Genomic DNA, 18,402 nt, shown 5'->3' with positions numbered 1-18,402 from the left:
ATGGAAGAGATTGCCCAAACGGCCAATAACTACAAATTCTGGGCCAGAACCACTACTTATGTGGTAGACAGGTTACCTAGTGCTTACCACTCCCACTGATAAGCTAGAAGGCTTCCCTCCAATACAGAAAGGCTTGGGGGACTCAGAAGCTTACATACAGTCCTGGATACAGCAAATCTGTATCTGGAACACTAGTTACAGGAAAGGTAGGAAACAGGCTTACAGTTCTTTTTTTTTTTTTTACAGAAAAGTAGCAAAAACAGTAGTAAAAAAACAATTCACATGCAGTGCAAGCTAGCACATTTGAGTATGCAGCAATATTAGATCAAACACAGTTTAAAAAATGCAATTAAATTAAAAAGGACTAAAAGCAAGTGCAGAAAGAGTTTATTAGGTAGAATGTGGTAAAGAGATGGGATGGGGGAGTGTCCCAGATCAAATCTACAGTAGGGCAGGCAACTGCAAAAGCCACCAAATTTAAACTACAAACCAAAAATACGGAGGGTGGGTGGGACAAAACAGTTTCAACAGAGATCTAAGCAAAAACTAACAGTACAAACTTTAAAACCAAAAAAATATTCTCAACTCTGTATATTTGCTGATCAGTCTCTCAGAATAGTGAGACAACAGTTTCAACACAGATCTAAGCAACAATTAAACTCTGTAACCAAAAAATATATACTCAGCTCTGTATAATTGCAGATAATGTATACATGTGAGGACTAGAGAAAAGAAACATGGTCAAACAGGTTATGGAAATAAGGTATATAAGGAAAGACATTAATGGAATGCAGAAGTCCAGGCAGTTATTATAAGAAAGAAGGGCTGCATGAACATGTGGAAGATACAAAATATGGACCAGGCTAAGAAGGAATAGTGTTTGGTTAACAAAGAGGCTTGCAGAGCAGTTGCAAAGAAGGCATCATAAGCACTCTACCAGCTTCTGGAATGTGACTCAGTAGAAGGCGCTCATACTACAAGGCAAGGAAAGAAAGATAAAGAAGATAGTTCAACAGCCTTCATAAGGGATGCCTGCAACAACCTGCTCACCAGTCCACAGGGATGATAGGTAAATGGAAGGAGTACTTCCAGCAGCTTCCAGATGAAGAAAACCCCACAGAGCTGTACTGTCCCAGACACAGCCTACAATGAAAGAAGAGGAGGAACCATCTTTAAAAGTAAGAACAACACTTTGGAAAAAGAAGTCAGGGGAAAGCAGCAGACTCAGATGAGGCCATGGTGGATATGAACAAGATGTTAGATGAGTTCAGATAGGTATAGTTCCTGAGGGTACTCATAGTGCATAGAAATAAAGGCATATCCCAAATGAGTAGAGAATAAGCACTCAAGTGCCCGTTTACAAGAACAAAGGAGAGATTCATAACAATAGACAGTACAGAGGTATCAGTTCCTGCCACCATGCATGAAAGTACTAGAGAGTGATAAATAAATTAATATGGAGAGGAGTAGAAGGTAAGATGGGAGTCTGGATTCAGATCAGGATGCAATATAACTGACCCAATGTTTGCAGTGAGACAGATAGTTGAAAAGAAGATATAGATGAGAAAAAGAGTCCAACTAGGCAGTCCTGGGCATGGAGAAAGCATATGACAAGGCCCAAAAAAGATGATTTGGACAGTCCTACGATGTTTCATCATTCCGGAAGCATGGGTAGAATTTATGCTGGCTATGTTCAAGGATCCCGTAACACAGCTATAAACAGTGTTTATATTCACAGATGGTTTCCTGGTGGGAGTTTTTGTGCATATAGGTTCAGGTCTAAACTTACTGCTGTTCATACTAGTGATGGAATACATTAACAGATAGGTTGGTTGGGACAGATCAAAGAAGCTGCTATATGCAGACACTGTGGCTTTAAAAGGCACACACTGATCACAAACCAGCAAATTATAGGGGAATGGAAAGCAAAACTCAAGTCATGTGGAATGAAACTATATATAGAGAAGACAGTTGTAGTTGCAGCAAACAGGAGAAATCAGAAGAAGCTTAACACTGAGATAGAAAAGAAAACAGTGGAACAGGTGAATAGCTTCAAGTATCTGGGAGGGGAGTCTGAGGAGAAGAGAAGTCTGAATGAGGAGTTCAAAGCTAAAATTAGAGGTGCTGTGGCCAACTGGCAAAGAGTGTGAGAGGTAGTGTGTGAGAAAAATAATAAAGAAGCGGAAAAGTAAGGTATACAAAACAGAGGTGTGACCAGTACATTTATTTATTTTTTTATTTTAACATTTGTTGACCGGGAAAGTTTAACTAGGACATGCAAACTCTGCACAGAAGGCACCCCAGCCAAGAATCAAACCAGAGAACCTGCTGCTGTGAGGTGACAGCATTAACAGGTGCACCACTGTTCCACCCAACCTGCAAAGGTACAGAAACTTGGACATTGAGGGCAGAGCAGTTAAGAAAGCTAGATGTGCTCTAGATGTGACAGCAATAAAATACCTAAGATTGGTGGTAGGATACACACTGTGGGACAGGCAAAGAAATGATGGCATCAGAACAGAACTCCAAGTACCACAAATTCCAGAGATGATTAAAGAGAACAGATTATGGTGGTTCTGGCCTTGTGCTGGAAAGCAGAGGATAATCTGGTGAAGATGATTTAGGACAGACAAGAAAGGCAAGAGGAAATGACATCCAGTGCAACTAAAAAAATATTTTTTGGTACATTTAATTTACTGGCTATTAAACACACTGCATGGATGCCAGCAAAGAAGAAATTTGGAAAGTCAGAAAGAAAATCAACCAGAAAAGGTGAATAAAAAACACTGTTTGGAAAGGATTCTGAAGCTGTTCAGCAAAAAGCACTTTTTTGGCTCAAGAGATGGCTTTTAGTAATTTAGAGGAAATAAATAAATCAAAAATTACCCAGATGTGATTAAAATAAATGAAACATGGAATAACTATATCAATTCAAACAACAAAAGGCTGGGAAAAATAGAAAAAGTTTTAACTGGCCATTCAGATGAAGTGATAAAATTGCAAAAATCAGAGGCTGATATGAAGACGAAGAAAAAGATGGCTGAATATGAGGTATCTCATGAAGAGCTGTTTAAAACCACAGTAGAAATTAGAAACCATAAACACAGAAAACCCGAGATTTTCTTCTGTACCAGAAAAAAAAAAATGGAAAGAACAGACTGAATTAATTTTTTGAAAGCACAAATAAGCAACTGGTCTGCTGTTCCACAGCAGAATTTGTTAACTGAAAGTGCACATTGAGTGTATGCTCCAAACTCGATCCTGACAAAACTGAGGCAGAAGGGCAAAGTATTAAAAACGGAGTTAGCTGAGTGCTTGTAGAAAATGATTATTCACTGTACACCAGACAGAAGAGAAGCAAATCTAATCAAAGAATTCGGGAGACAGGTGTGAGATTCAAGCTGCTGTATCCAGCTGTCTTCAAAGTGTTGTTTCCTGAAGGATCAAGGAAAGTTTTAATGCAAATCAGGCTAAAGAGAAAATGAAACGGTTTATGCAACAAAAAATGAGCCAGCAAGCATAAGAGGACTCTGCTTCTCAGTCTTCTGATGGGAAGGTTCATAAAGAGAGTTTGCCAGTGAAACCTTTTCCAGTGTTCCAAAGGAAAATTCTTGAGACAGAAAAAAGCACAGGAGTTGAGTAGAAGAATCAGTATTACCTTCAACTTAGAGTCTGGTGTTAGAAGGTAGAGATGAAGAGGAAGAAGACTAGCAAATCTGAAATTAATAAATAAATGGGAGACTATAAAACATCTTATCACATTTCTGAAATATGATTTTTCAAAAAAAAGTATCTGAAATATACTGGACTTTTGTTATCTTTGTTACGTGAGCTGTAAAGCATACACCCCACTTTATAACATTAATGTTTAGAAGGACACTAAAAGGGGGAAAACTAACTGTAAGTAAAACACATTTTGTACTTATTAGTATTTGTATAAAATATTCATGACATAAATTGCATGTTATGTACAGTAAAACAGTTTTGTGTACTACATAGTCATGGGTATTTTAAATGTATGGTGTCTTTTCAGTGCCTGTTGTATGTGTTAAAGATATTAAAATAAATAAGTTATTTGATTAGTTATAAAAATATAGGTTTTTATGGTATAACAGGAGTAAAAAAGGCTGGGATAATGCAAGTTTAATGTTCATATGCTGTGATCAAGGGCTGCTGGTGTGAGGGCAGGGTGCTGATGTGCACTGATTGTGTTATATGTAGAACTGGGATACTTTTTCTTTTACAAGGGTGAATGTCTAGATTACTGCATTTGGGTTAAGCTGTCTTCTTCTTCTTCTTTCAGCTTTTCCTGGTTAGGTGTTGCCACAGCGAATCACCTGTTTCCATTTCTTCCTGTCCTCTGCATCTTGCTCTGTTACATCAACCACCTGCATGTCCTCTCTGACCACATCCATAAACCTAATCTTAGGCCTTCCTGTTTTCCTCTTACCTGGCAGCTTCATCCTTAGCATCCTTTTCCCAATGTACCCAGCATCCCTCCTCAGCACATGTCCAAACGAATGCAATCTCGCCTCTCTGGCTTTGTCTCCAAACTGCCCAAGCTGGGCTGACCCTCTAATATACTTATTCCTAACTCTGTTTACCCTCATCACACCCAGTGCAGATCTTAACATCTTTAACTCTGCCTCATCCAGCTCAGACTGCTGCCACTGTCTCTAACCCATATAACATAGCTGGTCTCACTAACCTTTTGTAGACCTCTTTCACTCTTACTGGTACTCGTCTGTCACAAATCACTCCTGACACTCTTCTCCACCAACTCCACCCTGCCTGTACTCTCTTCTTCACCTCTCTTCCACACTTGCCATTACTCTGAACTGTTTATCCCAAGTATTTAAACTCATCCACCTTCGTCACCTCTACTCCCTGCATCCTCACCATTCCACTATCCTCCCTCTCATTCACACACATATATTCTGTCTTAGTCCAGCTGATCTTCATTCCTCTCCTCTGTAGAGCATATCTCCACCTCCCCATGGTCTCATCAACCTGTTCCTTACTCTCACTACATATCACAATGTCATCTGCAAACATCATAGTCCATGGGGACTCCTGTCTGACCTTGTCTGTCAACCTGTCCATCAGCAGTGCAAATAAGAAAGTGCTCAGAGCTGATCCTTGATGTAATCCTACCTCCACCTTAAACACATCTGCCACTCCCACTGCAGATCTCACTGCTGTCACACTACCCTTGTACATATCCTGTACCACTCTTACATACTTCTCTGCCACTCCCGACATCCTCATACAATACCACAACTCCTCTCTAGGCACCCTGTCATATACTTTCTCTAAGTCCACAAAGACACAATGCAACTCCTTCTGACTTTCTCTGTACTTCTCCATCAACACTCTCAGAGCAAACATTGCATCTGTAGTGCTCTTTCCTGGCATGAAACCATACTGCTGATCATTAATCATCACCTCCCTTCTTAGCCTAGCCTCCACTACTCTTTCCCATAATTTCATGCTGTAACTGATCAGTTTTATCTCTCTGTAGTTACTACAGCTCTGCACATCACCCTTTTCTTAAATCACTTTTTCTCCACTCCTCAGGCATCCACTCACTTTCCAAGATTTCATTAAACAATCTGGTTAAAAATTCCACTGCCATTTTTCCTAAACACGTCCAAGCTTCCACAGGTATGTCATCTGGACCAACAGCCTTTCCATTCTTCATCCTCTTCATAGCTATCCTTACTTCTGCCTTGCTAATCCATTACACTTCCTCATTCACTATCCCCACATCATCCAGCCTTCTCTCTCTCTCATTCTCTTCATTTATCAGCACCTCAAAGTACTCTTTCCATCTGTTCAACACATTCTCCTCACTAGTGAGTAAGTTTCCCTCATTATCCTTTATCACCCTTACCTGCTGCACATCTTTCCTAGCTCGGTCCCTCTGTCTAGCCAATCAGTACAGGTTCTTTTCTCCCTCTTTAGTGTCCAACCTTTCATACAACTCTCTATATGCCTTATCCTTAGCCTTTGCCACCTCTCTCTTTACCATGCACCTCCTCTCCTTATACACCTGTCTACTTTCTTCATCTCTCTGACAATCCCACTTCTTTGCCAACCTCTTTCTCTGTATACTCTCCTGTACTTCCTCATTCCACCACCAGGTCTCCTTGTCCTCCTTCCTCTGTCCAGATGTCACACCAAGCACCTTTCTAGCAATCTCCCTTACTAGCTCTGCTGTAGTTACCCAGCTATTTGGTAACACTTCACTGCCATCCAGTGCCTGTCTTAACTCTTCCCTGAACTCCACCTCGCAATCACCCTTTTTCAATTTCTACCATTTGTTCCTTGGTGCTGCCCTCACACTCCTCCTCCTCTTCTTGATCACCAACGTCATTCTACAGACCACCATTCTATGCTGCCTAACTACACTTTCCCCCATCACCACTTTACAGTGTTCAATCTCCTTCAAATTGGCCCTCCTGCATAGGATATAATCTACCTGTGTGCATCTTCCTCCACTCTAGTATGTCACCCTATGCTCCTCTCTTTTGTTAAAATACGTATTCACCACAGCCATGTCAATCCTTTTTGCAAAATCTATTACCATCTGTCCTTCTGCATTCCTTTCCTTAACACCATACCTACCCATCACTTCTTCATCCCCTTTGTTCCATTCTCCAACATACCCATTGAAATCTGCTATGATCAACACTCTCTCACCCTTGGGTACAGTCATCACCACTTCATCCAACTCACTCCAAAATGTTTCTTTCTCATCCATCGCGCACCCAACTTGCGGAGCATATGCACAAACAACATTCAGCATTACACCATCAATTTCCAGCATCATAAACATCATTCTATCCTTCATTCTTTTCACCTCCAAAACACTCTTGGCATACCATTCCTGCAGGATAACCCCTCTCCCATTTCTCCTCCCATCCACACCATGATAAAACAATTTGAACCCACCTCCAATGCACCTGGTCTTATTTCCCTTCCACCTCATCTCTTGTACACACAATATATCAACCTTCCTTCTGTCCATCATATCAGCTAGCTCTTTCCCTATACCAGTCATGCTGCCAACATTCAAAGTTCCTACTCTCACTACCGCACTCCTAACCTTTCTCTTCTCTTCCTGCCTTTGGGCATGCCTTCCCCTCTTCTTCTCCTTCTCCTCCTTTGACCAACAGTAGCCCAATTTCTGCCAGCACACTGTCGGCTAACAGTACTGGTGGCGGTCATTGTTAACCCAGGCCTCGACTGTAAACAGGTGATTTTGTAACCATGTAGGCCTTAAAGATGGGACAAAATGATGAACACCGTGGACATGCTAAACTTCTTAAAACTGCAGATATTAGCTTGTTTTCCACATGTTCAGGGAAGTTGAGATGATTGAAGCTTAGAGTAACTGCCCATTCTTTTCTGAGTGAAATTTACAAAGGCTCATTACTCAGTACATTTCCATGGTGACGCACTGTCTTCAGGTGCAAACAGTTAATCTTGAGAATTCAGACTATTTTTTGCTGAGGGAAATGCAAAATTTAACAGTACAATGGCAAACAGTTCAGTAAAAAACTAAGTTTGAAATTATGGGAAGTGGATAAGAGGAAACAACCTCCCTAGCTGTCCTAATACTTTAATGCAGTTACCAGAACAGTGTACAATTTAAGTTTATTTAGTGCACATTTTCTTAGGGCTAAGAGTTAATGTTTTCTGGAAGCATGCAGTATGTTTATTTCATATCTAGGAGGGAAAGTGAGATAAGAAAAGAACAAACAGCTAATGGCGAAAGTTGTAGCACAGGCTGCAGTATGTCCATTTGCATGGGTAGAGTTAATTTTAGGTAAGATAATGCCTGTAGGTACAGCCATCAATTTGGGACAATTGTTCCCTTCTGAAGGGTTAAACTTCATGTTTTGAAGATACATAAAGTTTTGTGTATTTGTTTCAAGATAAAAAGGAATGGGGTGTTTTGTAGTTATATATTTATTTATTTTTCAGCATTTTACAATATGCAACACAATATCCAACTAGTGTCTGCAATTTTCCTTGACTTATCAAAGGCATTTGATACAGTCTCCTGTACAAAACTTCTAACATCACTCTCAGAATTACAACTAACTACCCCCACTCTATTAAGGTTCCATGACTACCTATCCCAATACTAACAAGCTGTTCAGTGGAAAAACTCCCTTCTCCTTCTTCTTCCTGTGAAACTAGGAGTACACAAGGATCATTCCTAGGACCCCTACTTTTCACTATATTTACAAATAATCTTCACAAAGCCACCCCTCTAGCAAACCTGGTTCAATACACTGACTACTCCATATTAATCTGCTCTGCTCCCACCCTCCAACAACTTCACAACAAGACTCAGGAAGCCTTTACATCCATCAAAACCTGGCTATCAAACTCCTACCTAATACTAAATCCTAAAAAGACCCAGCTTATGCTCTTCCATCCCTCCAACGCAGTACCTATTCTGCCTTCTCTATTTCTGCATCAGATAATACTCATATCTTGCCTGTCACACAAACCAAATTACTAGGGGTCATCATTGGCAACAATATGAAATTTAACAAACATATAGCTCAAACGATAAGCAAAGTCCACAAAAAATAGGCATTCTTTAAAGCTGTAAAAATTTCCTAACCAACAAGAATAACGTTATCCTAGCTCATACCCATCTTCTCTCTACCTTACTGCATGTTTCTCCTGTCCTAATCTAAATAAGAGTGATTTAAACAAGCCATCAGCATGCTACAACAAAATAGCAAATTTCGCCACAAACTCCTCCTATCACACTCACCACTGTCTAGCCCTAAAACAACATTCCTGGCTGGAATTCCCAAACACCTTAGCCTTAAACCAACTTATATTAGCTCACCAAATACTGTACCAACCTAACAAAACTCCAGCCTAACAAGACCTGATCACCCTCTACTTCAATAACCAAGAACTAAGATACACTAACAAGACACTAATCATAATCTCTAAAAGCCATTACACCTCTGGTGACTCCCTGTATTCTAGTAACATTGCCAAAATTTAGAACTCCCTACCACTAGAATTCAGGGTACAATCTAACAAAACCATCTTAAAAAATAGCTTACTTCCCACCTAAACAACTCTTTCACATGCAGCTGCCTAGAACCTGGCTGAGATACTCTAATTCCTTTCCCTTACCCATTATCAAACCTCTTCTTTAAAACTCCCACAGGTGCACTATATATTATCACAATTTAGATACCAGCTCACAGCTGCTTACTCCCCTCTGTCATATCCTCAACTCACTAACTCTCCCCTAGATAATGTTAAAACATTTTCCCTTACAATGTCAATGGACCTTATATGAACTTGTCTATACCTCCTTATAGATAAACTGGTATGTATGATCATTCAATCATATGTTACTACTTCTTTAATTGTATGGATAAACCACTATGCTCATGTAAATACTTTATGTATAGTATTTTACCAACTATTCTGGAGCTTTTCTCCCAGGACCTCTGCTAAAAACAGACGGCTATGTCCATTTGGACCTCCCTGGTAAACAAATGTAAAATAAATAAATAAATACATTTTTTTTTTGTTTGATAGTTTTCATTAAACAAAATGTCTTGAAAATGAGGCATATGTTCAAATGGGGATGAGAAGAAACAACTGTATAAAAGATCAGCCTGTCTAACTTTAGTATGTGCGTGTAACACACAATCTGGAAATACACATTCAAAAAAACTGTCATTTATAATGGCTATGCTGTCCATATTTTCCTGGAATGTAAAGGCATTTACACATATAGATAAAAAGGAAAGATTATTGAATTATATTAAGAAATGCAGAGTGCAAATAGCAAAGCTACAGAAGACACATTTGGAAAGAAATGAGCATGTGAATTTGACAAAGAGAGGATTTTAGAATGGATTTTCAGCAGAATGTCAGGGACTGAGAAAAGGTAAGTAATTATACTAATTGCTATAGGGGCACCAATAGTGATAGATGAGGAAAAAAAAGACAAAAGTGGTAGATCGTGCTAGTAAGGGGCTGTTGGCAAGGTAGGAGGATTACAATGACATGCATTTATATTCCACAAAAAACTGCTATTATAGAGGTTAAGTAAATGTTGGGTGAAATAATAAACTTTCAATAGGGAATGTTATTTATAGGTGGGGAATGGAATTTCAGCCATAATGAGGATGTATCAGTGGAACATGGAAAGGACAATATTAAAAGATGGTAGATTTATTAAGAAATTTATGAAAATATTTGGTACAGAAAATGTAAATTCAGTACTAGGAACTCAGACTGATTTGCATATTATTCCCCAAGGTACATTAACTGGACTAAACTACATATAAATTATATTTTACAGGTGCATGTGCATTTAATTGAAACCTTTTGTATATGTCCAATAACTACTTCTGATCATGCACCAACTGAAACTTAGATACAAATGCAGGATAATGAAGCAAAAATAAGATGCTGGTGCTTTCCCACCTACCTGTTAGAAAGGGAGGAGTTTGGGGAATTGGTGGTGGAGGTTGTTCAGCAGTTGATGGGAAGGATAGAAATGCCTTCAGAAGTTATGGCATCAGACGTTATGGCTAGTGACTGCAATGAAATGATAGTGGAGTTTAAGAATAGGGTAAAAGAGAAAGAGATATGCTAAGAAGTTATAGAAATTATTTGGAGGTGATGATGGATGTTGAAGTGTTGTGGAGCTGGGGAGTAGTCTTATGGGAGAGGAGCAAATGCAGAGTGCTGAAGAGAGGGTGTCAGAATATTTTGAGATTATGCATGAGTTTTGAAAGATTGCAGTTGAGCAAATATTTTTTTGATGACAAATCCAGAACAAGAAAACTTTTGGCATGATGACTTAGGCAGAAGAGCATCAAGAGGGGTCTTGCCAACCTTGGAGACCATATGATGGGAGAGATTGCCAGAGATCCTGTAAAGGTTTTAGGATATTACAGAAATTTTATGGGAATTTATGTGGAGCAGAGAGATGTGGGGGTCAAGAGGAAGTGCAAAGTCTCAACAACTGGCAATTGGGATGGAAGGTTATGAGATAGAAATGGTGATGTGTGATCAATCTTCATGGGAGGTCTCTGGGAGTGGATGTTGTTTGTATGGAGGTTTGGGGGCTGGGAGGGAGGGAGAGATGGAAGGGGAGAGGTAGAGATCTGGAAGATTTTGTTTGACAGTGTTTTAAAAGGAGGGCTGTGGTGGTTGTATTACCTGAAGAGAGTGGGACCCTTCGGACCCAGCTTCATATAGACCTGTTTCGATTTTAAACCATGATTATAAGTGTTCGTATCTATGCTGGCTGAGGGAATGGCAGCAGTGTTGCCAGGGCTGGTGGATTTTGATTGGTGTGGTTTTGTGTAGAAGAAGCAAACGATTGATGACACTGGTGGAGGGGTGATGGCCCAGAGGGAAGCAGAATGAGGGAAAATGCCTCTTCTGTTGGTGGTTCTTGATAGGGGGGTGATGTTTGACATAGTAGGCTGGGATGTTTTGAGTGGGGCATTGGAATTTGCACTTGCATGCATTTGCATTCCCTGATACAATGATACAGTTGATTGGAAGGATATGTGAGGGATCCGAGGCAAGAATTGAATGGGAGGGTTCCTCTTTAATGGGCTGTGTTTGGGCAGGGAAATTGGGTGGAGGGTACTCTTTCCCTTTGTTATTTGCTTTATGCTTAGAGCCATTGGCAGATAAAATACGTGACTCTGAGATACAGGGATGTGATTAGTGTTGCAGTCAAGAAGGGCTGCCTTTGTTTGCAAATTATATTTTTTATGCCTGATAAGTCTGGGGTGGAGGGTCTCAGTGTGTTACATTTTTGGTTGGTTTCAAGTCTTTTCTGGAAGTAAAGTTGATTAAGATAAAATGGGTATTGAAGCCATAGGTTATGTGTCTGCATGCAAATTGGTTCATCAGTGCCCATATTTACAGGGTCATAATGGAATGAAGTATTCTGGAGTATGGATTGAGTGGGCTTCTACTGTGGCAGCTGAGGATGTGTGGAAAAAGACAAGACAAGAGATGATACAAGGATTGAGAAGCTGGAGGTTTTTATTTACAGATGTGGATTGTAGTATACAGACAGTGAAAATGTTGTAGTCCATTTGGTTTTGTATACAGGTCAGGCATGTGTTTGTCAACTTGAGGAAGTGTTGTGAGCAAAAATTGATTGAAGGAGTTTGTCTGGGAGGGTAGGAGGACAAGAGTTAGGTGATATGGGTTGAGCTTTCCAATGGGACAGGGTTGTTTTGGTTTACCTGATTTGAAGGGATGCTTTAAAGCTACACTGATGTGGGTCATATTCATAACACAAGCAGAAGGTTATAATTCAAAGTAGAAAGGGATGATGATGAAGCAAGGAGGAAGTTCAAGAAATAGAGAGAGAGGAATTTTGGATGCAGATTCTTAGGAAGAAAATAGCCATTCAGATTATTGTATTTATGGAGTGGCAGAAGGTGTTCTGGAAGCTGATCCAGTATGAGAATGGATGGGGGAGATTTTGTTGATAGGGATGACTGCAGGTAGGGGTGTGGGGGATAGGCAAGAGGGGCTGTAATTTTCTGGAGAAACCTAGTGGGAGAACCAAGATATCTGGGGCAAATAACGCTAGTAGGAGGGGTAGTAGAGTGGAATGAGGCCAAGAAAACTCTTGGATTGCAGGCTAGATACTACCCTCTTTACCAGGGCTTAGTCTCAGAGTGTGGGCAAAGGGAAAGGGATAGGTGAATTTTAACTGAATAAACTGCTCTGTTTTTTTTTTTTTGTTGAATCTAGAGAAGAGCTAGCTGTTGAGGATGGGATGATTGGTGGGAACTGTAAAATGTTGCATGCTAACTGTGGGAATCAATCAGAAGAGGCTGAAGGGGGTTGGGACAGGAGACAGGAGGAGCAATTTATGAAAAAGTAGTGGGAGGACATGTGTGTGGCTCGTAGGAGTGAAATGTGTCTGAAAGCTTTGGGATCTTTGCTTGGAGGTGTTTGTATGGGTATTTTTGTACCTCAGGCAAACTTCAAGGAGGGTTTCCTTGGGTAGATGGCAGGTGTTGGAGGTGTGATGGAGTGAAGAAAGGTGGCTATGTGATGTTGGGTATGTGATGAGTTGGCAGATTTTGAAAATTCCCCCAGAGTACTCTGTCAGAAATATTGGATGAGCAAATGTATGTAAATAAGGAAATGATTCCTTTGAAATGGGATAAAGGATGTGAATTGCCAAGACATAGCAAGGCCTTATTAAGTTTAATTATGTTGGCTGCCAAAAGAAACAGTTAATAGAAAATGGAAGATAAACAATGATGGTGGCATAATGGTTAAGTTGTTTAGCTTATTTACACAATGTGGAAGGTTTGATTCTCAAATGGGGTAATTGTCTAGGCTTTAGAATGGCTCACAAAGGCACTTAGCCTAATGCCACCCTGTTAATTGCTATACTTATAGCTACTCCTGTGGCAATAGGTGTTAGGTATTGGACTGGAATGCATATAGTCCTGTGTTCAACTACAGGGTATGGCAACTTTTAGGCTTGTACCATGGCATGTGTCTTAAGTACTGTGTTCTCTAATCTGTAAACTTAGATAGGTTGGGGATCTAATCTCACTGCAGGCAACATGATGTGTGTGTGTGTGTGTGTGTGTGTGTGTGTGTGTGTGTGTGTGTGTGTGTGTGTGTGTGTGTGTGTGTGTGTGTGTATATGTGTGTGTGTCTGTGTGAGTGAGTGTGTGTGTGCCTGTGCACATGTGTAAGTGTGTGTGTGTGTGTGTGTGTGTGTGTGTGTGTGTGTGTGTGTGTGTGTGTGTGTGTGTGTGCCTGTGCACATGTGTGTGTGTGTGTGTGTGTGTGTGTGTGTGTGTGTGTGTGTGTGTGTGTGTGTGTGTGTGTGTGTTTGTGCGCGTGTGTGCGCATCTCCATTATGAAGACTGTGACTGTGTATTCAACACTGTCTTGAAAACTGGCATTTTTTGCATTGTTTCCTTGGGGATCAGTCCTTGGACTGCTCCTTTTTGGTATTTATTTCTCTGAAGTCAATGCCAATGTCAGTGGTCTCTGGCTGACTAAATTTGCAGATGATTGCAAATTAGGAGCTGTCATTGAATCCCACACTGACACAAATGTTCTCCAGGAAGGGTTGTCACAGACAAACAAGTGATGTCAGAGAATGGACTAAAATTAAATGCCAAGAAATACATAATAATATCCTTTGGGAAGTTATCCACCCCTGGTAACTATCATATTGACAACACACCCCTTAGAGATGACCTAGTAGTCAAGAACTTAGGGACGCACATAGATAGTAATTGCCTTTGATCATCACATGTCTACAGTAGTGAGGAAATCATTCTATGTTGTGCAACTTCTAAGCAAAAGTTTCTCATCTAAGTTCAAAGAAGTCATTGTTACACTGTATTCAGCATTCATCAGACCTATCATTGAGTACAATGCCCCCTTTATTATGTACCTGACCAGGCATGTCTAACAACTGGAACACCCACAGAAGTTCCCCGCTAAAAGAATACAGGGCATAAGTAAAATGTCCTATGCAGACTGCCTCAAGGCCCTATCCCTGTATTTTGTCTCCTACAGGCTTTTGAGGGGAGATCTATGCCTGGCATACAGGGCATTGTCAGACCTCATTCTGGTGAACCTCCCACATATTCACAAAGCAAACAGCACAAGAACTACCCATTCTAAAGACTTACACCTTGCCTGTGATAAAAATAGAAGCTGCTGGAGAGACAGAGACTACCCTGTCTGTGGAACAGGCTCGCCATCCATGTGAAGCAGAGTTCCTCCCTAATCTAATTCAAGTGCAACTTGAACAACTGGATGGGAAACAGGACATTCATCCCTGATTTGGCCCCTATGTCTCTAATGGACACAGGCAGCCTGTAAATGGTTCAACTCCCAGGCCACTGCTTGTAAATTTTTCATTTCTCAAACCCTGCTTACACTTACTCACGGATATGAGAATTTGTCAGAGATTTTGGATGCATGGCTAGGCCTAAAAAAGCCCTTGTGGTCATTAACCTAGTAAACACCTATAAACCTATGACCCTATAAAAGGATAAAAGAACTGGAGAAATTATCTTTAGAAAAGGAAAGGAGCAAACTACATAGAGGTAAATGGAAATTGTGGGAACAATACATGAATAATAATGTTCAAGAGGAGGAGGAGTGAGGGTTAGGGGAAGGCAGGAATTTAGCAATTTTTTTTGTAATGTTGGACTAATGAAAGTAGCAAAGAAAATGTATGTGATGTACGTTGTATTTAAATGAAAAAAATGTTAAACTGTTTTTTTTTCTGTTAATGTATGCTTGCCTATGTCTTACGTGACAGTGTAATTAAGGTGTTTAAAACATTTGGATGAATAATTATTAATAATATTCACAGCCTTAACATGTAGTTTTAGAGATTTTCCCTATGCTGCTATAAAAAATTATGATTTGCCTGATAAGGAATGAAACTGCTATTGAATAACAACCATAGATCAAATTGAAACCAGAGCAAATAAATGCTACAGTCCCACCACACAACAATAGATTACCACAGAAATTTAAGTTTCTCAAGAAGCAGTAAAAAAGTTGTCAGCATTTCACTTTAACCATATGAATGTATTATATTGTATTGACAGATAACATAAGAGAAAGAAAATCACCAGAAAAATAAAAGTAAAATGCTTAAATTGTAGCTTAAATGACTTTATGAGTTCCATTATAGCTAAATTATAAGGGCTCTTCTATAATAGTTGTCATTTGCAATAAGTACAATATTTAGACATGAAAAAGTCTTTTTAAACTAAACCCACTTGCAGGTTTCACATCTCTGAACAATTCTAGACAAATACCTGCAGTATAGCATTTATCACCTAAATTGGTTCATTTAGTATTAGTATCATTAGAATGCTTTTTATTGAAATTGGCTTTGTGACTTTGTCTTTCTGTGGTTCTGTCACTCTTTTCCTATTGGTTGCAGTTGCAGACTCCTTGATGCACTGAGCTGCCTAGGGTGCTGAAGTACTGTGTATTGTGTAATATACAGAATCACTGTTGTATTTTAGTTGTATACCAAATCCAGGAGATGTCCAGCTTGATGAGGTACTGCGTATTCCACAATATACAGAGTTACTGTTGCATTTTAGTTTTATAGAGAATTATTGTTGTATTTTACTTAAAAACCAAAAAGTACAAAATAAAAATATAAGTAAAAAAGATTTTTAATAAAGGATGCTTTAAAGAAAATAATAACTGATATTATTATTATTATTATTATTATTATTATTATTATTATTAAACAAACACAGACAAGCTGATTTCAGGAAAGCATTCCAGGTTGGTTTTGTTGATTTCTGTTGCTTCTTCTGGCACTTCATTGCCAGAATCAGCAAAACCAACTTCAAATGCTTTTTCTGTTTGTGTTTCTTTTGCAAAAGTTTCACTCTTCTTCCTTACTTGTATTATTTTTAGAGTGCCTGAATAAAAAAAAGCATTCTTTATTAAAAAAACCTTATTTTTTACTTATATTCTATTTATTTTATTTGTCTTTTGATAACTGGGAAAGTCTGACTGAGCTAATGGCTCATTTTCAGCAGAGGCCCATGGAGAAAAGCTCCGCAACAGATTTAAAAACATTTAAACAATAATCAAAAAGTAATTATATACAAGTGGAGAAAAGTGCCACAACAGATTAAACATTTTACAATGAGTTGGTGAGAAAAGAAGAAAAAAAACACAAAAACATTTTGCAACAGCTGATAAGTAATTATATAGAAGGAAGAGGAAAACATACACACACACACACACACACACACACACACACACACACACACACACACACACACACACACACACACACACACACAAAACAAAGAAAGCACTTTAAAAAATCAGAGTGTACCTTATATGCAGGGGATAAGAGCCTCCACAACAGATTGAAATGCATTTACAGAATATTGCTTGGAGAAATAATGATCAAGAATACAATACGTATTGCAGGGAGCAGTACACTTTGAAGAAGTGGATAGACTATCCCCAGGATTCAATAAACCAGTTCCACTGTGCCAGAATATTGTAGAGGCTCCTACATGAAATATGGCTGCAGAGTGGTCCAGTAAACAAAGGTGGGGGAGTACACTAGCCTGCCAGCACTATTCTGACATGAACACCACTAAATGATGCTAATTACCTCTTTTGCTGGTGAAATCTATGCAAGTGAGGTGAATTAGTGATTCAGTAAGCAGGCAGGCATCTGTGTCAGAGCAGTGTCCGTTGCAGAAATGTATTCAGTTACTAACTGTGTACATTTCTGCAAAAATCAAAATGGGGGCATGACAGCTCAAAGTAAAGCATGTTTTATGACTATTAGGCATGCCAATGGCCAATAATATGGCAATTGGCATGGAAAACAGTTCCAAAATTATAAAAATCAAAGTTTTTTTTTTTTTTGGCCAATTTCAGCCATTTAAGCATTGTGCAGTGGAGCGCAAATGAGATTGTGAAGAAAGAAAATGTGAAAAGACAATTTTAAGTTAAATCTGCATTTTGCCATTAGAATGAGTAGCATGCAGAACCAAAACAATAACAGGTAACACTGGTTGCTAAAGAGAAAGGCTCTGCTGTAGTGGTGTAACACGGGACTAAGGCAGTGGGCTATGCAAATGAGCTAAATTTATTGAATAGCAAAATGGGAGACCATGTCCATCTGCACCTAGCCATGTAGGAGCTATAATGCTGCAGTGTAAGCAGGGGAAGTGGCTGACATGAAAAGGGGGTGTGTCATGCTTGGTGTAAGCACATTGGAGCTCCACTCCCTCTATTTACACTTAGCTAAGCACAGCTAAGCAAGCGGGTGTGTCTGAGCTAGTTCATGAAATCTGAGTGTGTTCGCATCCCTGGGAGGTTCATTTCTGCTAAAAACTGTTTACTATAGCTGGAGGGGTTTGTGTGGCATGCCACAGGGCTTAAGCACAAAGGAAACAAGAAAAAAAAAACAGGGATCAGCAGAAGTGTTTACATTTGAGCAGCGGGTGTGCATGGCGTGCCACAGGGCTTAGAAGGGGCAGAAACAGGAAGAGGAAAAAGGGGAAATAGCAAAATAAAGGCACTCAAGTACAAATAATATAGCTGGCAGCTGGACCATATCATAGTCAGCCAATCACACAGGCAGTATCTGCAGCACAACAGTATAAACTATGCACACACCTTTCAGTCTGATTTTTCCCACAAACTCTGCACCATTGGTGTACACACTCAGGAGAATTTTAACTGTTAAAATGTTTGGGGCTGCTGTCACTTTGATACTTCAGTACGTGCTAGCGGCTGAGTGCAGTGAGGATGATAATGCTGACAACTGTCCCAAACTGAGGAGGGGAAGAGTGCTCAGACCCAGGGTAA

Source organism: Protopterus annectens, chromosome 12.part0 (genome assembly GCF_019279795.1).
Source record: "Protopterus annectens isolate FY-2018-M chromosome 12.part0, PAN1.0, whole genome shotgun sequence".
In the NCBI taxonomy this organism is placed as follows: domain Eukaryota; kingdom Metazoa; phylum Chordata; order Ceratodontiformes; family Protopteridae; genus Protopterus; species Protopterus annectens.
This window is presented reverse-complemented; position numbering follows the sequence as displayed.